The sequence below is a fragment of the Harmonia axyridis genome, chromosome 6 (genome assembly GCF_914767665.1).
Source record: "Harmonia axyridis chromosome 6, icHarAxyr1.1, whole genome shotgun sequence".
Taxonomy (NCBI): Eukaryota; Metazoa; Arthropoda; class Insecta; order Coleoptera; family Coccinellidae; genus Harmonia; species Harmonia axyridis.
The window spans coordinates 31,127,820-31,145,072 of record NC_059506.1 but is presented as its reverse complement, the minus strand read 5'-3'; the positions used below and the strand labels follow the sequence as shown (position 1 = coordinate 31,145,072).

Below are 17,253 nucleotides of genomic sequence, written 5' to 3'. Positions count from 1 at the left end.
TGATCACGTGACCGAATCAATCCCTAGACGGACCGAATGCCGCTGAAGTGGCTAACGACAGTAATGATATATTTTAACAACATAAAACTTTTTCGGAATTGGCAACATAAAAATTGATTCGACAAGCATGATCCGCAATTTTTCGGTCAAAGTGCGCTTTCTCACGAAGGGCATTATGCAATCCCACACATTTTTCATGTCTGATCAGCGTATAATGTCTTTTTTTTAATCCTATAGGGCCAAGACATGCGAGGGATATGGAAATGGCCCACGAGGTTGGAGTTTGGCCGGAACGGGGATATTATTGAATTATGCGAGAGACTTTTGGACCGAAGAAGTCCGTCTAGCTTTCCCATTTATCCAGAAAGACTATTTTGACGAGGCGTTTTCAGCCAATTTTTATGAAGCTTCCTCTTTCGGAGATTTCGGTATTTTATCCCTGGACCACTGATGGAAAGGTAAATATGGCAACTCAGTGTCCCTGCCATTTATTTATGGTTCTTTTTCTCCATAGAGATCGATAACGGATAGCCTGGCACATCGAGAAAAGACCAGAAGAAGAAGAAGAGATCGATATTCGACATTTGACAGAGCTCGAATGTCGAATTCCTTCATCTTTTTAACTTTTTTAGGTGAATATTTCATTATAAACAAGTGATTTTATATCCAGAAATGACCAAAGAAAGAATCAACTTTGATATGAAGGCATGAGCTTTTGTTCTTGATAAGGAACAACCAAGAACCATAAAATATTGTGAATTTTTCCAATATATATATATGTTCAGTAATATAATAATGATAAGGTTGATTCAGATCACAGAAGGTAGGTACATTTTAGAGTGCGATAGTATAAGATATTGTTTAATTAGTTCCATTTTCAATTAAATTTGAATTGCTGTATCTAAACACACCACATCTCATCAGCTTTTTGTGTTAATTATCAGATTTCTATGACAATATATTGAATCCACGTCTATTGAAATATAATCTGTAATTTTATTTCAATATTCTGAGCTAAACACGACAAATAAAATGTTATTTGATAGCAAACTATAAATTCTGTTTTCACTTCCAGCACATCTCTATATGTCTACATAAGAATCATAAGAAGCGGGACACGTGTTGAAGAAAACCTGGTTATGTTTGTTTGTCATTTGTTCCTTGTCGTCATTATCTGATGAAACTGTCTATAAACCAAGATCGCTGGTGTTTCTATGGAAAATTTAGATTATGAAAATGGAATTTTCATTTACGTGATAGTGAAATCTGTGCTCAAGTAATCGATTGAGTTGGAGCTGAGTTTAATAGAAGATTTCAAAGCCCAAATGTGAGTCTTATTGATTTTTTTTTGTGCTACTGGTACCTAGGAATAGTTGGACCTTATCAACTAATTATTTTCGGTTTTTGAACGCTTGATTCTGAACAAATCGCTCTAACATTTACAAGTACTTGATAAATGAATACTTGACTTATCATATACGCCAATGTAGAATCAACGATGTGTATTTTATAAAAAATACAATTCCGAATAGTGTTTTCTCATTAATAAATATTTTTTTCGACCAACTTCTTCTGCTCAATCGCTTTTTTATATATAAATTTCTTTTGAGACACCTTGTACTTCAACGGAGCAAGAAACAGTTAGTCACCGACGTTGTCAAACCGATTGCGACAATTTTCTACCCGAACGTGGCTTCGGCAAAATCAATTACCGCCAACCGAAGGCTGAATAGAGCCATAACAATAAAATCTTAGAGCGCGCTCAAGGAAACTACCGGGACGAAATTGAAAGGAATCGTCTTTGACGCGAACGAAAGACGGTCCTTTTTAACGCATTTAATTAAGATTTCATAAATGGATGATAAATAACGCTTTTGTTGATTGAAATATGGTGAAAGTTAATTCGAACCGCGACCGAGGCCTTAATGACTTCCAGACTCGGTGTAACTCAATTACGTTCTGTCTATAAGTTGTGTTGGTCGGTGTGTGTATGTGTGGAAAGATGAAAGGATAATCGGTTTGAAGAAAAATTGAGTGTTTATGAACTGTGGTTTGTGTTTTGTGTCAGGGTCCTACGTTTTTTTGTTAGATGGAGGGATTCTGATGTGTCAACGTGTGAAAGTGTGTAGTTTTTAGAAGTTTCGTATGAAATATGTTGAAGGTTCCTACTTATAGATTCCTTCTGAAGATTCGATAATTTATAGTATTATGGTTAAATTATCAATCACGCCATTTCAGAAATATGACATGAACAAAATTATTGTAAACTACACTCACCGGCAAAAAACTCGGCCACCTAAAATTTTGCTGAAGTTCATTGACCAAGAACTTTCGTAATTTTCCATCCATTTTAATTGTTTGTACGCCAAATTGAAGATAAATTCTTTGGTATTAACAGGCCAATTTAAAAGTTCGCGATCTACCATAGTAAAACACAATTTTTTGGCAAAATTCGATTTTATTATTCAACATAGTTGCCTTCAAGGGCGACACAGCGATTATAGCGATCTTCCAACTTTTCGATAACATTTTTGTACTACGATATGTCTTTCGCTTCAAAATAGGCTTCAGTTTCGGCGATTACTTCTTCATTGGCACTAAATTTCTTTCCAGCGAACATTCTTTTGAGGTCTGAGAACAGGAAAAAGTCGCTGGGGGCCAGATCTGGCGAATACGGTGGATGCAGAAGCAATTCGAAGCCCATTTCATGCAATTCTGCCATTGTTTTCATTGATTTGTGACACGGCGCATTGTCTTGATGAAACAGCACCTTTTTTTCTTCAAATGGGGCTGTTTTTTGATGATTTCATCCTTTAAACGATCCAATAACGCTATATAATAATTGCTGTTGATGGTCTGGCCCTTTTGGAGGTAATCAATGAATATTATACCTTGCGCATCCCAGAATACTAATGCCATAACCTTGCCAGCTGACTGTTGTGTTTTTCCTCGCTCTGGATTTGGTTCATCATGTGCAGTCCGCTCAGTTAACTGGTCGACTGGACTCCGGAGTGAAATGATGTAGCTATGTTTCATCAATTGTCACTTATCGACGCAAAAATTCAGGTTTAATGCACTTAAACAGCTTCAAACACTGCTCAGAATACACGTTGTTGCTTCTGATTGATTGTGAGCTCGCGTGGCACCCATTCTGCACACAGCTTTCTCATGAACAAATATTCGTGAATTATATATTGTACACGTTCAGATGACATTTTCGCAATGTCTGCTATCTCGATCAACTTCATTTTACAGTCATTCAAAATAATTTTGTGTGACCATCCTTTTCGCCATCTTTCAGTTTTTATTTCACCGCGATATCTGGATTTATTTTGAAGATACAAGTTTTCAAATGGAAGTTGGGGGAAGTTAATCATGTGAAGAATCGAAACCGTGTGCGTCGCTGATGAACGAGTTGAGGAACAACTAATAATATTTATGCTGCATCTTATAGTGTTGACCAAAACCCAGGTTCGCCGATTCCTTGTCGATCTTTGGAATTAGGCTGTGATTAATGATTTTTTATGGCCGTAATTGGATGATATTGATGTGGACGACGTTCATTTTCAAAAATACGGCGCAACGAGACACACAAGCAACGAAAAAATCGCAATTATGCATGAAAAGTTTCCTTATTGTGTTATTTCTTGAAGAGGTGATCAACATTGGCCACCGAAATCTTGTGATTCAACACCTTCAAATTTTTTCTTTAGGGCCACGTATATGAGGTATATGACATTGCTCCACAATCGATTCAAGACCTTGAAGATGGAATTTGTGAATGGTATACCTACCTCTTCACAATGAAATAAACATCCATTGATTCATCTTAAAATATGGCAGTTTTTTTTATAGAAATGAAACCCATTAGTTTATCAGTGAGCTAGGAGTATCAATGCTGATTTGCAATTAACTTTTATATGAAGTTTCATGAGAAAAGCTCTCAAAATGTCTGAGGAAAATTTGGAGAGCAGACAGACGTATTTTTTTCACTCTATATCTAGTTTCTACACATCCTAAAACGGCAAAAACTTCAGACTCAACATCAGTGCTTTTCTGGGATTCATCCAAATAGATCTCCAGAGTGAGTCGGTATAAAACATTGGAAACATTAAATATAAACACTTTTTTGAGACTTCTTGCATTAAGCCAGGCGCCAGTACGATTATACTCTACCAATAAACAGCAATAACCACAAGAATGATTCTTTGTTAATGTGAACTTTTCTGATCCGAAGGACTATTGTGTAACATCTAAAAACCATCATCATAAACATTCTCCTCAACATCCAATCGCACCAACAACCATAAGAAATCAATAAAGAAACGATCAACCAATAATTATATAATCGACCATATATATTATTAACCTACGCATAGACTAAGAAATATAATTAGTCTCATTGATTTTACCTGTTTGCAAAACTAAGTAAAAATAGCAACTCAGTCTCTGCTATTATAGATTCGTATGGCATCCACGTTCTAAAGTGATTAATATCTTTTTAACGTACATGAATATATTAATACATAATATACAGGTAATGCCTCGTTAATGAAGAACAAGGGAAATTGCAAATTGGAGCAATTCATAACAAGGCAAATAGTCATTCATTATACAGGAGGTGAGGAATACATGATAGAGCCGATTTGTTCCGAAGGTAGTAGCTCTATACGAGGCAAGGGCGTCTCTATGGTTTTTTCTCTGGGAGGGGTAATAATAAAGATTACAGAAGATATGATTAATGGGATATTATTATATAGGCGATGACAGTAAGGATAAATAAAAACATATTCCGTTACAAAGCATAAAAATTTTCTTCTTCTTCTTCTTCTTCCTCATGTTTATAAGACATAGTCTTGTTTATAACTGCTTTCGAGCCTTGTTTATTTGTTCAGTCTTAGTTGTGTAGCCTTCATGCCATCTTTTAGGTGGTCTTCAGGGAGGTTTTCTCGAGTTGGGTTTTTTATCTTGAGTCCATTTTGTCCATCTGTCTACGTGGTCTCTCTAGCATCGTCTCCTCATTCTACCAACCTGCACCACATCCTGTATCTGGAGTTCTTCTCTTATGGTCTCGATCCTAATGTGATCTCTTAGTGTCCCTTAATGGATTTCAGAATTTTCCTCTCAGTTGCTCGTCTAATTGCTTGTTTTCGCTGTTTCTGGTCTTGTTTCTTCAGCATATGTTAGTACAGGTCTTACCACTGTCTTATATACTAACTTACAAAAAAACTGCAACACCCAGAAGGAGCTGTTTATATTTAAAATTTTATTTGCTAAAACATAGTATAGCAAGGAGTAAATGATTGAATTTGAAGAAAAAAATAATGAGGGTTTTTTCCGAGGTTTTTTCATGTGAACAATTTTTGTTACTTAAATTTTTTTATCGTTTTTTGCGAGTGTTTTTAAATTTTACAACAAACCAGCTGTTCGAGGAGATCCAAAGTCGATGTTTAGTTGTTGTTAAAATGTCTAGAGCACGTGTACGCGGAATTTATCGCCGCTAAGTGAATTTGAAAGAGGTCGAATTATTGGTCTACAGGAGGCGGGGTTGTCATTTCGAGAAATCACTAACCGTACGAACTGAAATCAAACTACTGTTATGAGATTTTATTTATTTATTTATTCATAAGATGTTGTCAAGCGTGGTTTGATAAAGCCCAAAATCGAAGAAGAGTAGGCACCGGACGTTGAAGGGGCACAAATGAAGTTCAAGATCGACGTCTAAGACTTATGGCCATCAGAGACCGATTTGCGACAACTCAATCTTTGGCTGATGAATGGTTAGGAAAACAAGGTCATCCTGTAACTGTCCGAACGGTTTACCGCCGGATAAAGTCTTTTGGACTGCAGCATTATCGACCCCATCTTGTATAACCTTTGACGGTTGAGCATCGACGGCAACGATTACAGTGGTGCAGAGACATCGACATTGGAATTTGGTCGTCTTTTCTGATGAATCTCGATTCTCCTTAGGTGCACATGATGGCCGAAGAAGGGTAAGACGACGACGGGGAGAAAGACGTGAACCTCAGTTTGATGTTGAGCGTCATGTACACCGGACAGTAGGCGTTATGATAAGGGTGCCATTGCACATGCAATAAGGTCACCTTTGGTCTTCATTCGAGGTAACATGACAACGCTGCGTTACCTTCAAGAAATAGTGGAGCCATATGGTCTCCCTTACCTTAACCGGCTCGAGAATCCTATATTTCAGCAAGATAATGTCCGACCTCATGTTGCCAGAGTTAGTTGAAACTTTTTCGAAGCGACCCATTTGAACCTTTTGCCATGGCCGCCCAGATCCCCTGATATTTCACCCATAGAGCATGCCAACCCAGAGAGAGAAAAACATCGAAATATTGTACCCCCTGCAGTGTTTCAAGAGAATGTCGAATAGTGCGCTCAATTACGTCAATTAACTAATATTTCAGTCAAAGTTACCACACTTTCCAAACAATATCTAGTTCACTTGAAGTGATTACAGTCACAGTTTTCAAATATATAGACGCGTTGTAAGCATTATTTCGTAATATAGTACCTACCCGATATTGTTTATATTTCGACCAATCAAAATTTAATCAATCGCCTTCAGAGCCTGCTCAACCTATCTGAATATTTTCGGCATTACCATAATATTTAATTAATATTAAATAGCTTCATGTACCCAACGTGTCTCTTAATCCAATCTTAATCACTATAAATCAAGAGCCCGCTGATGAAGTGCCCACTAACCCGAGAACACTTACATCGGTTTCACAATATAATTATCTCTCAGGTAGCTTGATCCGGTCTCATTCATAACCTCATACGAATGTAGTTATTATTGGCTATGTTTAAAAATGAACCTGTGAGATTTGATGACTAGGAGCATAGGGATGGTGAAAGTTTTCCTCTCTTGTTCTCGTTATAAGCTGAAAATCCATCTGATTGGTATAATATATGGCCACTTTTTCTTTTTTCGTATCATAATTATTTTATTTTTATCGGAGTTGTTTTGAATGTTTTCTTTTTATTTATTCATTGTTTTGATTTTTCACAACCAGGTCTTTTCAATCTTTTCTGAAAGTTGTTATTACGGAAACTAATCCCCAGGAGAAGTTGCAGCCTCGACAATTTCATCCATTTTTTTTTCCGAAAATTTCAGATTTTTACCTATAATTTCTGAAATAATGTATTAATCGCCAAACTGCAAGCATTTTCGTGATCTACATAGTCGAATCAATCAATAAAATGGTACAATAGTCTCATGGAGGAACTTTTTAATTTTTTTCAATTTTTTAAGGGTTAGGTATGGAAAATTTTACGAAAATTTTTGGCCAAAAAATTTTTCAGGTGAGATCGGAATTCTGCTAATCAGAAATCGTCAGTTCTGGCAGGGCTCACCGATTTTGCGTTGACCTCTCAGTTTTCAGGAAATTCGAACTCGAAATTTGGGAAAAAGTTGAATTTCCATGCAAAAATCGTTATATCTGCTAAATTATCCGTCGCAGACCCCACAAAAAAAAACGTTTTTTGAACATCGGGTTCTGATCTGGAACATACTGAGGTTTCAAGGGCCTAGCTTACGTCCAGAAGAAGTTGCAGCCTCGGAAATTTCATCCATTTTTTTTTCAAAAATTCCAGATGTTTATCTTTAATTTCTGAAGTAATGTACTAATCGCCAAACTGCAAGCATTTTCGTGATCTTCATAGTCGAATCAATCAATAAAATGGTACAATAGTCCCATGAAGAAACTTTTAATTTTTTTCAACTTTTTAAGGGTTAGGTATGGAAAATTTTACGAAAATTTTTCGACAAAAATTTTTTCAGGTGAGATCGAAATTCGGCTAATCAGGGATCGTCAATTCTGGCACCGCTCACCGATTTTGCGTAGACTCAACAGTTTTGAAGAAATTCGAACTCGAAATTAGGGAAAAAATTGAATTTCCATCAAAAATCGTTACATCTTCTAAATTATTCAAAGATATTCTTATTATAAAATTAAAAGTATGTCAGTTTTAATAGATAGTTAGGTTACTTGGATTATGTTGATTTGTTATTGCTGTATTAATGTATTCAATATCAATTAAAAAGATTTCAACCAATTACCAACGAATTCGATCAAATACTTGAAAAAGTATTAAATTGCATAATAGGTATCTCCTTTACCTTAGATAAAACTGGGTGTTCATTGTAAATTTCAAAGGAAGCTTCATAAACGTAATCAATAGAACATTCCGAATATTGACTAGTATATAATCTGATTGGTGGTGTTGTTCTTTTCTCACATATGTTAACAAGCACAACTAAAATAAGTAATCAGAGTTACAGAGTGATGCCTTGCGTGTTCAGTAGCTAGATAATTATGATGTTCATTTTTCATTCCAATCGATCTACCCACAAGAAAATGTTGAGAAATAATTTAGAGAACTAGATGCACTTTCTTAACTCATTCCAAACAACGAGATTCGTAATTAAAACTCAACAAAATGATTTCATCTACAATTGACGAGCCACAAATCTATGAATAATTCATTATTGTATCACTGATTGGAATAGAGGTAGTATTAGTTTTACAAGGTTATCAGGAGAAGAGTAAATCTTCTATGAAATTGTCATTAATTGTAGAAGACACTCGATGAAAATCGATAATTGAAGTGATATGGAATGATTTAATAAGATTTTTCATTCTGGTGGATACAGACAAATCAAAGTTAATCTTCCAAAATTCTAGTCCTACCTGTTTTGTAGATATCTATTAGCTAGATAAATAATAAATAAAGCAACTGGCCAGAGGGAATGAAGCAACTCTACTATGGGTACCGGGGAATTGTGGTACTGAAGGAAACCAAAAAACCGATGAACTTGCAGAAAGGGCATCAAGGTTAGCACCTGTTGGTTCTGAGCCCTTTTGTGGGCTTCAAAAAGACCAATATGAGGCAGTGGTCCAACAATGGGAGTGGGACAATAAAAAAACCTTCTGGAGAAACATTCTGGGTCTTGCTCAGGCAAAGAAATTTGTGGTGCTTTCACCGATCTATACCAGCCTGAAGCTACCACGAGCTGAGCTTCGGGTGATGGTGGGACTGCAGACAGGACAATGTCGGTGGAATACCTTTTGTACCCATTGGTAAGTCAGCTGATGAGATGTGCAGGCTCTGTGGAAAGGAGATAAAAACAGCCGAACACATAGTGTGCAAATGTCTGGAATTTTCTGGGAGAACTACTCGCATGGAAAAGTCGGTTCTGGATACTCACGAAGTAATAGCGAAAGCTCCTATGGATGTCGTTGGTTTCGTTAACAGCATCGACGGCCTCCCTGGGTTTGTATAAATAGGTAGGGTTAAGAACAGAAGATCAATTTGGTCGCAGTTCCCTGAAGGCTATCAGAGCAGCAACGACCCCGAATAATAATAATAATAATGCTTGATGCCTTCAGCTGGAAACAGCTCTAAGATCTTTTACCACAACTTTGGCGACAAATTCAACTGGATACCTTCAAAGCATGGAGAAAAGATAGCAAGAAGTTATTGATGTACATGGTGATGATCCTTTTCATAGAGGGGGAATACAAATATATATTTTGAATTAGGGTTTTTCGGGAAATGTTTCAAATACTCTATTCTTGCTATTTTGAGGTTACTACATAATTTCCTTGAAATCTCATGATTCTAACCTGAAATATGCTACATATACATAATAAAAGAAATACATAATAAAAGAAAATTGCATTTTTCTGGAGAGATATAGCACAAATTAATTCAGTAACCTCCAATTTTGAGGAGAAGTTTAGTTTAAAAACATAAATATTTTGAAAATTTACTGTTAGTTTGGACAAATGAATACCAATTTCCAAATAAACTTGAACAAGTGACATATTTTACGATTTAGAAGTTGATTTGGATCATTTTACAATGATTTCTTGTCTCTTTTCTCTTCTACCTAAAAAAAAACCGGAAACAAACTTGCGAAAACACTCCACCCACACAGGAAACGACAATATAACACCAGACCGTCATTTATTTTCACTATAAAACTAGTATCAATTTGTTATCATCCATAAACTTGTATGTTTTGTTCCGGGGTGAAATTAGCGTACATCCGGTTTGACCAGTTATGGCCCTCTGGGCGATAGATAAACGGCCAATTGGACAAGTCTCGCAGGACGACGGAGTTTTTGCCCAGTTGACCGCGATTTATGTATGATGTCGCGTGGAATAAATATAATTGGGAAATGCCATAAATACGCGACGTTTTAGTTTCGAAATTTAGTTATTTGCGCAGTTTATTAATTGCCCTTACACGTCCATAAAAAATCCGGTTTGGAGCGCTTTTGTCGCTGATTGTACTTCTGGGGGCGATACTGGCAAGTTTGGACTGTCAGTCGTTAATGTTACAGGGTGTTACGCCGATAGATAGGGAGGACTGAAATGTATACTGACTAACAAAGAAACTGCAACACCCAGAAGGAGCTGTATAATTTTTAATTTTTTGGTAAAACAAAGATAGTATACCAAGGAGTAAATGATTGAATTTGGAGAAAAAATCGTAAAGGTTTTTTTATGTAAACAATTTTTGTTACTCAAATATTGTAGTCAATTTTTGCAAGTTTTTTAAATTTTACAACAAAGTAGCTGTTCGAGGTGATCCAAAGCCGATGTTTAGTTGGTGTTAAAATGCCTAGAGCAGGTGTACGCGGAATTCATCGCCAGCTAAGTGAATTTGAAAGAGGTCGAATTATTAGTCTACGGGAGGCGAGGTTGTCATTTCGAGAAATCGCTAACCGTACTAACAGAAATCCAAAAACTGTTATGAGATGTTGTCAAGCGTGGTTTGATAATGCCCAAAATCTAGGGAGAGTAAGAACCGGACGTCGAAGGGGCACATATGAAGTTCAACATTTATTAGAGACCGTTTAGCGACAACTTGATCTTTGAATGATGAGTGGTTACGAGAACAAGGCGTTCCTGTAACTGTCCGAACGGTTTACCGCCAGATAAAGTCTTTTGGACTGCAGCATTATCGACCCTATCTCGTGTTACCTCTGACGGTTGAGCATCACCGGCAACGATTACAATCGTTGCAGAGAACGTCAACATTGGAATGTCGAATGGCATCAGGTCGTTTTTTCTGATGAATCTCGATTCTCCTTGGGTGCACATGATTGCCGAAGAAGGGTTAGACGACGTCGAGGAGAAAGACGTGAACCTCAGTTTGATGTTGAGCGTCATGTACACCAGACAGTAGGCGTTATGGAATGTGGCGCTCTGTGTTATCTTCAAGAAATAGTGGGGCCAAATGTTCTCCCTTACCTTAACCGGCTCGAAAATCCAATATTTCAGCAAGATGATACCCTACTTCATGTTGCCAGAGTTAGTTGAAACATTTTCGAAGCGACCCATATGAATCTTTCGCCATGGCCGCTTAGATCCCCTGATCTTTCACCCATAGAGCATGTATGGGACATCATGGGTAGAAGGCTTGGAAATTTACCCCAGCGGACTTTGGTGGCTCTGAGACATGAAGTATAGGTAGCTTGGGATGATATCGGATATATTCAAATATATGGGCAGCGATAGCTACTTATAGGTACTTACTCCTCCAGGAATGAGGAAGGTGGTAAATAATAGTGATTGTCAGAAAATGTCGAATGTTTTATTCCCATTGAGAATAATCATTTTGCTGCCTAGGCCGAAAAAATTATACTTTTCTGATTGATATGTATCTGCAAAATTGATATTGCTGTCAATCGAAGAAAAAATTATAATCCTTTCAATTTCCTGCAGAAATCCAAGGTTTGGCAACTTTTGCTCTCCTAGTGTCATCGGTTGTTTCACGTCGCTTGGCGAGCTCGAAGTTTGTTTTCTGAATTCCTGACATATTTAGGTATTTACTTCAATATATTTTGAGTTTATTTGAAACTTCGATTCACTATGGGACATAAGAAGTGCGTTCTTTGTGGAGAAACTCGCGAATTTAGTGAAATATCGTATCACTGGTATGTTTTCATTTCCGCGCGCTTCTTGTCAAATTTGCTAGTTCATATTGGGGTGAAAATTGTCTTACTGAAAGTGACATATTTATCACTCTGAGCTTCAGTCTAACTGAAACCTGCGGCTTTAAAGGACGTCACAAACGTCAAGTAAAGAAACTTCCGCCGGTACCAAATTGAATTTCCTCCTTCGAAATCACTTTCTGCCTCATACCTGCTAACTTTCTCGCGTGCAGGTCTGCACATTTAATTATCAGAAAATTGGCCCAGGTCTGTTCTATAGCTACGTCGGGCGTTTCGTATGCTTTCCAGTTTTCCATTCCGACCGGCATTTCGGAGGTGCCGCTTTCGCGGATCAAAACAACACAAAACGACCGGACTCGTAAGCAAATTGAAACATAAACAAGCGAGCAGACCAGGCAGGGTTCCAGCTGGATCGTGGAACGTAGGCACGAACTTGATGTGCCAAGCCAACACGCTGTAATGAAGTTGTCAGGGAGGGCGGTAGAAGGAAAGGGAATTAAGGTGGAGGTTTGCTCTCTAACTGATAGTCTGGGCATATACAGGATGTCCCGTAAAGACCACGTCAAACCGAAGGAGAATGTAGATCAAAGGATAACCCACCTGCTATGAAAAAATCCCATTATAAAAGTCTTACCGTTTTCGAGATATTTTTGTTTTTTGAAAATAATGAATTTTTGCCCCTTTCAATAGTTTTGCCCTTACGGTTGGTACAATTTTACATCTTTCTGGTTAATTTTTTCAGTAAAATATTGCTGAAGAATGATTTTAACGTTTACATTAAAAACATCCTCCGAAAATTTTAAAGGGGGGCTATGAGAAATATTTTTATTGGAAATTTTGGTAGTGGATTATTTTGTTCATGAAGTTTAGCACATCGTAGTGGAAAAAAAATGTACCGACCTACTGCTGCACATTACACCAATAAATTGTCTATTTTATAGTGATTTCAAAGAGGTATCACACAAGTCATTTGTTATTCAAAGAAAAAAGATATGGCTGTTTTTATCCAATTGGGTACGTTTCTGGCAAAATCAAGTTTGTCAATTCTGTTGAGAAATCTTCGATGTTGCATTACTTAGTGAACAATGGCAATTGTTTACGTGCGAAAATATTACTCGCATAATTATCCACCTCAACGAAATTCAATTTTGCCGGCAAATTTTGGAAAACATCATGCAGATCCAGATTGTTTTAATAAGATCATTTGGAACGACGAGTCTTCCTGTACCAAAGATGGGTATCTTTTTTCTTTGAATAACAACTGACTTGTGTGATACCTCTTTGAAATCACTATAAAATAGACAATTTATTGGTGTAATGTGCAGCAGTAGCTCGGTATATTTTTTTCCACTACGATGGGCTAAACTTCATGAACAAAATAATCCACTACCAAAATTTCCAATAAAAATATTTCTCATAGCCCCCCTTTAAAATTTTCGGAGGATGTTATTAATGCAAACGTTAAAATCATTCTTCAGCAATATTTTACTGAAAAAATTAACCAAAAAGATGTAAAAAAAGGGTCAAAAATTCATTATTTTCAAAAAAAAAAATCTCGAAAACGGTAAGACTTTTATAATGGGAATTTTGTCATAGCTGGTGGGTTATCCTTTGATCTACATTCTCCCTCGGTTTGACGTGGTCTTTACGGGACACCCTGTATAATAATAATAATAATAATAACAATTACGACAAACAGAAATATTAGACAGAGAACCAAACAAAAAATCTAGAGGATTTCTCGAAATGATACGTATAAAACAACATGAAAATTCTATCAATGACAGAACCGACTTAAAGAATTTACATAACATCTATTCCACACTACTGACCAACATTAAACAGACAAACGTTAGATCAATGATCTGACGTTTTGCATCAATCACACATTTTTCCATCTGATATTTCCGTGAAATTTCCCAAGAATATAATTGTATCTACAGGGTGTTCTGATTTGTATCCGACAAACTGAAAAGGGTGATAGATCACATCATTTTAAGCAGAAAAGTTCCTATGAACATGGGTCCGGAAATGTTTCGTTTCCGAGATACAGGGTGTTAAAGTTGAAAAAATAATTCGCGTTTTCTTAAATATCTTTCGACTGATTCCAAATAATTGCATGAAAGTTGGTACAAAGGGTTTTTTGAGGTGAGAAATTCAAATTTGTGGTCGATTTGGTTGTATTTTCTAGAGGGCGCCACTGGCAATCATTTCGTCCTCTTTAAACCGTTGCAACTTTTCTGTGCTACCCTGTACGTCATTCTGGACTAAAAAAATCAATTCCCCTGACTTTTCTAGTTAAAAAAGGTAAAACTCATTTAAGTTGCTAGGGGCAACCGTTTCAGAGAAAAACGCATTTAAAGCCAAATCGCCCAAATCCATATTTTTGTAATCTCTAAAACATGTAGAAACAAATTTGTAATAATTTCAAATTAAATATTTTTTAGAAGTAACAATTTAGAACAAAACAAAATAACATAATTATTTTTAAAGAAGGTGTTCGAAATGTCCACCGTTCTGTTGAATGAAAAAATGACATCTTCGAATGATTGATTGTTTTATAAAAACAATTGTTGCGGTATAGATATAAAATGGCTTTACACAATGACAGATTTAAAGTGTGTTAGGTTCAGATGTCATTAATTATAATTATAGTTAACTAAGTTAATAGCTTATCAACAAATACAGGAAAATGGTATTGGTTACCAAAGGGCCGAACGAAGCATACAAAGAAGAAATCATCTACAGAGAAATAGGATTTTACAAACCTTCGAAGAAAATAAAAACTCAGTATTCGTAAAGCATCCCAACAACGCAATATTTCAGGAAACAGAATATTCAGAGCACTTAAAAACAACAATTACATAGCATACCACTTCTACTTATTAGTGGGCAATAGAAAATCCGCATGCATTTCGCCTTAGAAATTTTCAAAATGAATTTAAATTTAATATTTGAATAGGAATAATTTCATGAAAGGATTTCGAAGCAGTCAAAACATATTATAGAAAACGCGAATTATTTTTTCAACTTTAACACCCTGTAACTCGGAAACGAAGCATTTCCGGACTCATGTTCATAGGAACTTTTTTGCTTAAAATGATGTGATCTATCACCCGTTTCAGTTTGTCGGAAACAAATCAGAACACCCTGTATATTTTCACATCTCAGAGATCATGAATAATAGAATAATAGTAACGATGGTGCTTACTCTGTTTTAGAAATACTTGTTTCATAATGACTTGAGAATAGCTACAAACAATAGCCGAAACGTCGTCATTACTGAATAGAAATAAAGAGTAATTTACTGGAATATATTTGGTCACCTAATAACTCAATATCTATTATCCGAAGGGTACCTCATTAAAAACAGATAATGTTTACTTCAGTTGGAAATATATCATTATCTCACATTTGGTATTTTATTTAGTGGAAAAACATAAATGTAACCGGAATTTCATTGACTAATTTGAGTGGCTGCTTACAAAACTGTAGTAATTATTCGAGCATAAAATTCTGAGAAAACTGAAAGATAAAGATTGTTAACTCACTTTTAAACAGGAAAGTAAGTTGGACATTACAACTGAAATGTTTTTCTGAATTAAATATTATATGGTCGAAAGTTCGCATTGCTCGAAAGAAAAAAAGAAAAAATGAATTAAAATACCTGAAATTTTTTTTCCGTAATTATTAAAAATTAAAATTTTTCGAAATACTTTACCTCACTTTCAGCAGATTCAAACAAAATTTTCAATAAAAAATATTGTATACCTAAATATTTAAGAAATACCTATAAAATTCAAAATATAAGATTTTCCTATGTAAAAAAAAATCCTAACTACTGATTTCAAGACAACGGTAGTGATTTATTAATTATCAAAGGTAATTCCACGAGTGCTTCAAATTTTATCGATAATTTTTTCTTTTCCACAAAAACGTGTTTTTTTTGGCAAAAACATGAAAATAAACCGGTTGATAAAATTAAGGGGATTCGTGTGCATAGTAGGTATTTTGGTTGCAATTCATACTTCATAAAATGTTTTTGTTGTTATTAATGAAAAAGTACCAAGTATGTGCTATCGTTGTATTCCAAATAGAATAACACGCAATTTTCACTGACAATATACAGGGGGTGCCATTTGAAAAGAAATAGTAAGGGTAGCTACCACAGGGCTGTCAATTGTAAGAACATTTTTTATATCATACATCATTGGGAAAGTACTTCGATGTTATCATAACAATTTTTTATTTTTTTATTATCTTGTCAAATAAGCTAGATATTGCCTTTATACGATAACTTGGGACACCCGGTAGATATGTTAGGAAATTAGTGCACATCATATTTAAAAAGTACTAATTTTGCATCATATTTTGAATCGAGAATTTTTGATAATTTCTTTTTCTAAATCTTGAATTCATATTAAGGATTTTTTCGTTGGCTGTTCCTAAATCTATTTCATATAATTTTGTTAATTCAAACGAAAATCCATTAGAGACGTAATGTTCTTTCCATTGGCAACTTTCTTTGAATTGACGGTATTTTGTTTTGTGGAGGGGATGGAGGGTTGTCAGCCCTAGTCCCGCAAGTCAAAGTAGTATTATTCAGGTAAACATTCAATCCTCATTAACTACTTGAATAGATAACGGAAAACATTATTTACACCCTGTTACTCTCATTGAATTATGATAGAACTAAATGATAAAGACTATTGGATTACTTTCTAGTGAGGTCATTGTAATTTTAATGTTTCTCCACAAATTTCTATTGAAAATATAAGATTTCATCATGAGAATGAATACTGAATACTTAATTTGAAACTTCGGAAATTTGTTCGTGAGAATTTTTTTCTTGAAAAGACTTAACGAATCATTATCTTAAATTTCGTGGTAGCTAGAAATATTTCATTTTGTATATTTATTCTATGGGATTCATTAACGATCCTAGGAAAGTTCATTATTTTTCATTATTTTTCAAAGGTTCACCATTCATTGTCAAATATCATCTTCTGAAGATTTGAATACATTTTTAATTTACTCCTATACACTCTGTTAGTCTCATTGAATTATGAGAAAACTAAATTATAAAGATTATTGTATTGCTTTCTAGTGAGGTCATTAAAATTATAATGTTTCTCCACAAATTCCTAGAAAATTTCATATTCTCGAAAATTGGCCATTCCTTATCAGAAAACAAAAAGTTTAATAAAAATATCTGAAAATTTGTTGCAGGAATTACTGAAAATGAAATTTTTCGATA

At 35.3% G+C, this 17,253-nt stretch overlaps 1 long non-coding RNA gene across 1 annotated transcript in view; it reads left to right on the top strand.

Moving 5' to 3' along the window:
• The first annotated feature begins 658 nt into the window (after positions 1–658).
• LOC123681754 overlaps positions 659–17,253 on the top strand; it is a 73,819-nt gene continuing 57,224 nt past the window's right edge. The window contains exons 1-2 of the long non-coding RNA XR_006747717.1: positions 659–823; positions 1,076–1,327. This is a non-coding gene — a long non-coding RNA (uncharacterized LOC123681754). The remainder of the gene's footprint in view (positions 824–1,075; positions 1,328–17,253) is intronic.